Genomic DNA, 6000 nt, shown 5'->3' on the forward strand with positions numbered 1-6000 from the left:
AAAAATTTCTCTTTACAGTCATCCATTTCAAGTCTAGCTCAGTAGAGTGGAAGGAACAAAGTGACTGAAAAACTTGCCCAAATTTGTACAGTGACTCCATTCTAAATCCTGGTCTCCAATGCTCTCTGACCTACAAATCAAAATGAGAATAGTTAGTCTTCAAAGAGAATAACTGTAGTTGTGAAAATCACATGTTAGAATATATATATGAAGACATTTGAGAAAGAAAACAGCATTTGAGTCACTATTAAAATTACTCTTCAAAAGAAAAAAATTATTACCCTTGACACTTATTAACCATGTTCTATATATAGAAAAAGCAAAAGACAATCAACCCTGGACTGTCTGCAGTAAGGGACCATCCAAGTAATTGGACAATTCCCTCCTGATTTATATTTAGCTTTGAACTCTAATTTTGATCTTGCTACAAATTTATCTTTCTATTTTTGTTTTTGCCCAGTTTAATGTTAAAATAAAGATATTCCCTGAAGCTATACTAACTAATCAAGGAAGAGGAGGTAATCTGGGAGCATGTTGCAAGGCAAGAAGAGGTCATTCTGGGATTAAATATTAAAACAGATAATACCCAAAGTGGAAATTCAAGAGTTGGTTGGATATTAAAACCAGCCTACACAGAACAAACTGAGGCAGTGGAACATCCTGAAGGAAGGTTTCCTTTGCAGAGTGTACTCTTGCAGGTTTGAAGGATTTACTACAAGATCTGACATGTGAAATCTTTCTTTATTGACTGGGAAATGCTGTACTCTTTTTCCATGAAGAGGACAACTTTACCAGAGGCAGATAGGAAAGATCACAAACTGATAAACTGTTAAAAACTCATTCTTTATAAATTTAACTCAGTTTTTTAGAAAATCTTCCAATTTAGCGCAGCCAGTATGGGTCAATGGTTGAGTGTCAGCCCATGAACTAGGAGGTAAGGGTTCAATTCCAGGTCAGGACACATGTCCAGGGTTTTGAGCTCAATCCCCGGTGGGGAGTGTGCAGGAGGCAGCCAATCGATGTTTCTCTCTCACAGATGTTTCTATCTCTCTATCCCTCTCCCTTCCTCTCTCTAAAATCAATAAAAAATATTTTTAAATCTTCCAATTTATAACATTCCTCAATTCTAATTAGCTTATCATTTATATCCTAGTATAGCCTCATGACAATCTGGAAAAAGAAAAGCATGGATTCTTATTATGGTGCAAGTGGGAAAGCTGGGGCCCAAAAAGGTTAAGTATTTTTTATTCTTAGTTCATGTCTCTATGAGATCTTATTTAACCACACTGCCTCACATCTTCATTAATCATAGTAATGGTAGCATCTAACATTCATTGAGTCCCTTTTTCCATGCCAGGTACATGTTAAGCACTGTGCATACATTATATCATTTAATGCTCATGACCACAACTGTGAGTATTATTTATTCTTCATTGAGGCTTCAGAAAGAAATAATATGCCCAAGCCTGGCTGGGTAAGAGCATCATCGTGATATGCCAAGGTTGGGGGTTCAATTGATCCCCAGTCAGGGCACATACAAGAATCAACCAACAAATGCATAAGTAAATGGAACAACAAATCTCTCTCTCTTTCTCTCTTCTTCCACTCCCTTCCTTCCCTTCCCTTCTCTTCTAAAATCAATTATTTTTTTAAAGAAAAGAAATAACATGCCCAAGGTTACTTCAACATCCTGACTTCAGAGCTGAGCTCCTAATCTCTATTCTTGTTAAACTTTCTTATGAATACAGAAGGCTTACTATTTATATTTTACATAAAGAATGTCCAAAGCTGTACATGTGGCTGATATGTTAAAATTACAGTTGTCTAGTATTTTTTACAGATCTTACATATATAATCTCATTGAGTTTTCACAATAGGCATACAAGATAGAAAATGCAGATATTGTCTCTATTTTACAGAATGCTAATTCACAGAGGCTAGATAACTTGCCTAAGATCACCCACTTAGTAAATGACAAATTCAGGACTTATATCCTAGGTCTTTCAACTCAGATTCAAGTACTTTCCCAACCAATACTCAACTTCTAAACCATTGGCCTTCCTGAGAGGATGGGCTAGCTGGTCTCTTGAAATGTTCTTGCCTCACAACTTATTCCATTTTAGGAGCTCTCAATATGTAAATTCTCAGGTAGTCTTAGGAGATACTGAGTGATTTTTAAAATTTTATTCTACCCATCACTGGTTTGGCTCAGTGGATAGAGCTCTGGCCTGCAGACTGAAGGTTTCCAGGTTCAATTCCGGTCAAGGGCATGTACCTTGGTTACGGGCACATCCCCAGTGGGGGCTGTGCAGGAGGCAGCTGATGTTTCTCTCTCCTTGATGTTTCTAACTCTCTATCCCTTTCCCTTCCTCTCTGTAAAAAATAAATTTAAAAAATCAGTAAAATATATTTTTAAAAATAAAAATTTATTCAAGAGAGGAAAGGGGAGAGAGAGAGGGAGAAACATTAATGTGAGAAACACTGATCGATCGGTTGCCTCCCATACACACCTCGACTGGAGATTGAACCCACAACATGGGTACCTGCAATGACTGGGAATCGAACCCACCACCTTTTGGTGAATGGGACAACACTCACCAACTGAACCACACTGGCCAGGGCTGATTTTTTAATTATTATTGTTTGAGCCATACAATGCATGATAGAAGTAAAGGCCCTGGAATTAAGAATCATGAAATACTTTGGGCAAGTGGTACCCTTTCTTTATACAAGAATCACTGTTGTAAAGATAAAATGGCATAGTATTGGATAGCTGCACTCTTCCCTTGGAGAGAAGAGTAATGTGGGTAGTCTCAAGGACATGGGATTTAAAGTTTGTTTCAAAGCCAAGTTATGAGGAATTGAGGACCTGGACAGTGGAAGAAGAGGCTGTGGAGGCGGCACAGCTGAAGAATTGGATCTTCTGAGTCCAGAGAGTCCTGGTTCTTCCTGATAAGTTGCTGGCAAAAGACACTCAAGTTGACCTAGCTGAAGGAGTGAGAAGGCAGGGAGGCTAAGAGATCCCTGTCCTCTCACTAACCAGGTATCATGTCCAACCAGCTGTCTCTTATTGCTTTCTCTATCACTGATAGCTTCTCCTGGCATGGGTATGATGGGAGGATAAAGACTTCATTCTGAAGATCAACGCCTGTTTCCTCCCATAAAAGAAGCTATAGCTTTGGGACGGATGTGCACTGCTAAGGGGAGATGCCTTGCCTTAAAAAGCATAGTTTAGCTTAAAAGAAACCTTTGTCACCATCCCGTCATACTTATCAACACAACTGTCATTAATTTACTCATCATAAATTTAGTGAAATGACCAATATGTGACACAGAACTAAACGCTAATCATGTTCAGAGACATGCTCTCTACTCTGGAGTTCACAGCCCAGCAAGTCTTGAATCCTGTTTGCAGAAGTGGTACTGGGCTATAGGCTATGCTAATTGAGACATGACCTGGTTCCTGTTTTCAGGGACTTTGGGTCACAGGCAGGCACCCATAAACATCAGAAGTAGAGAACTGCATATACCAATACATTGTTTTTCATCTATAAGAGAATGACTTGCCTCAGATGGTTCAAACAGCAAATGCTTACTTAGTTCCTTGATCCCAGCCTGCTCTTGGGATGTCCACAGATGTCACAATAAATGAGGATTCAAGGAATTGGAGTTGCCGAGATCGGTTTGGCTCAGTGGATAGAGCGTCGGCTTGGGGACTGAGAGGTCCCGGGTTCGATTCCAGTCAGGGGCATGTACCTTGGTTGCGGGCACATCCCCAGTTGGGGGTATGCAGGAGGCAGCTGATCGATGACTCTCTCTCTCATCGATGTTTCTAACTCTCTATCTCTCTCCCTTCCTCTCTGTACAAAATCAATAAAATATATATTAAAAAAAAAAAAAGGAATTGGAGTTATTTTCTCTACAGGTGTGTGTCAGAGGTATAGCCACTCCCCACGCAGTACTTTTAAGCCCCAAGGGTCTTATAAGTCGTAGGAGTCTGAGGGACTACCAGGGATGAAAGGCTGTCGGGAGTGCTGGCAGATCAGAGGGTCAGCAGGGAAGCCTGATCCTGCTGGCTACTGAATTTAAAGAAGACTAGGGTTGTCATAGCCAAGAAAAGTTTTCCAGGTCTGAAGGAACCAGTCTTACTTTCAGGGCACTTTGATCCTCACTCTGTGCATTTATGACACAACTAACAAAAATGGGAATTCCAAATCATCATTTTACCCCCCAAAATCTGATACTCATTAGCAATTGTTCAGCAGAGAATAAAGAAGTTGTGATATTCCTTGATGCCTGGGGGATTGGCCTTCTTGGTAAATGTCTAAGTGCTTACGTCTTTGGCCCCAGGGTTCCAGAATAATAAAACAGAAAATAAGATGACGCAGACACACAGTGTCTCTTTCCGACCTACCTCCTTTCTTCAGCTTCTGTCTGAAATGTCAGGCCTCGATCCTCAGGGAATGAGATCCTGAGGAAATGGGGTCAGAACTGAAGGAGCAGAGCAGCCTGAGAGGGATTGGGAAGGAGGGTTGAGGGAATGAATGAGGTTATGGGAACACAGTAGGGAGGCGGGGCCTAGGCCTAAACAAGTCTCCCACTCTGGTGACCTCCCTCTCTATCCCTTCCCTCTGACTCCCAAGATAACCAGATGGCCTGGATTTTGACCTTCGGGACCTTGTCTGACACATTTTCCCCTTGCTGTGGCCCACCACCACTTTCTGTCCTCTGGCTGAGTTATCTCACTTGTTCATTTTCCTTCATTCTGATTGGATGGCATTTACTCCTTAACTCTTCTTTTCCTCTCTCTTGGTGGCAATTGAATTTTCTTGCTAAACTGTAGCCTTTTTAAAATTAAGATCCCTTATCCTTGGCAATAAAGGAACTGGCAAAAGTTTTAAAACAGGTAAAGAGTAACCGTGGAATCTGAGATATCAACATTTTGGAATACTGGACCTAGTGGCACATTCCGTGAAAAATACGAAAGTTATATTTTTTATAAGCATTGGAATAGACACCAGAGACTATATATGATCTAGTCCCCTCATTTTACAGATAAATTGATGCCCAGTCAAGGCAAGGACTTGCAGAGGTCACTCAGCCAATCAGAGGCAGGGCAGGGGACCAGGGTTCCTTCACCCCATTCAGTGTTGCCTCAAAACATAAATAACTTTTAACAGAATTCAATAATAGCCGGGACTGGTTTGGCTCAGTGGATAGAGCGTCGGCCTGCGGACTGAAAGGTACCGGGTTCGATACAGGACAAGGGCATGTACCTTGGTTGCGGGCATATCCCCAGTAGGGGGTGTGCAAGTGGCAGCTGATCGATGATTCTCTCTCATCGATGTTTCTAACTCTCTATCCCTCTCTCTTCCTCTCTGTAAAAAATCAATAAAATATATTTTTTTAAAAAGAATTCAATAATAAAATGAGACAAACTACTGATATATGTTACAATGTGGATGGACCTTAACAATATGCTAAGTGAAAGAGGCCAGATGCAAAAGACCACATATTGTGTGATTATTTATATGAAATGTCCAGAAAAGTCAAATTTATAGAGACAGAAAGTAGACCAATCGTTATCCAGGTTGGGGGTGTGGGGGGGGGAGCAGGGATAACTTTCTGCAAAGAAGCACAACGAAACTTTTGGGGGTGATAGAAATGATCTAAAACTGGAATGTGGTGATAATTGCACAACTCTACAAATGTACTAAAAAACATGTTTAATGATTAATTTTATGGTATGTAACTTACACCTCATTAAGGTGTTTCCAAAAAAGCAAAAGGATTTAGATATGCTTATGAACAAGAGATCCATGGTGGATGGCAGACCCTGCTAATCTTTTAAAGGAATGTCTCAGGAAACAAATGTCCCTACACCCATGACATCCCTAAAAGGTCACTGTACAAGATGGAAGATTTGGCTTTGAGGCCTATGGAATACCAGGCTGGCATTTTTCAGTTTTTAAAACTATGCTCCTCTCTAAAATATTTGTT

The sequence above is a fragment of the Pipistrellus hanaki genome (assembly GCF_964339955.1).
Source record: "Pipistrellus hanaki genome assembly, chromosome: 16".
NCBI classification, from domain to species: Eukaryota; Metazoa; Chordata; class Mammalia; order Chiroptera; family Vespertilionidae; genus Pipistrellus; species Pipistrellus hanaki.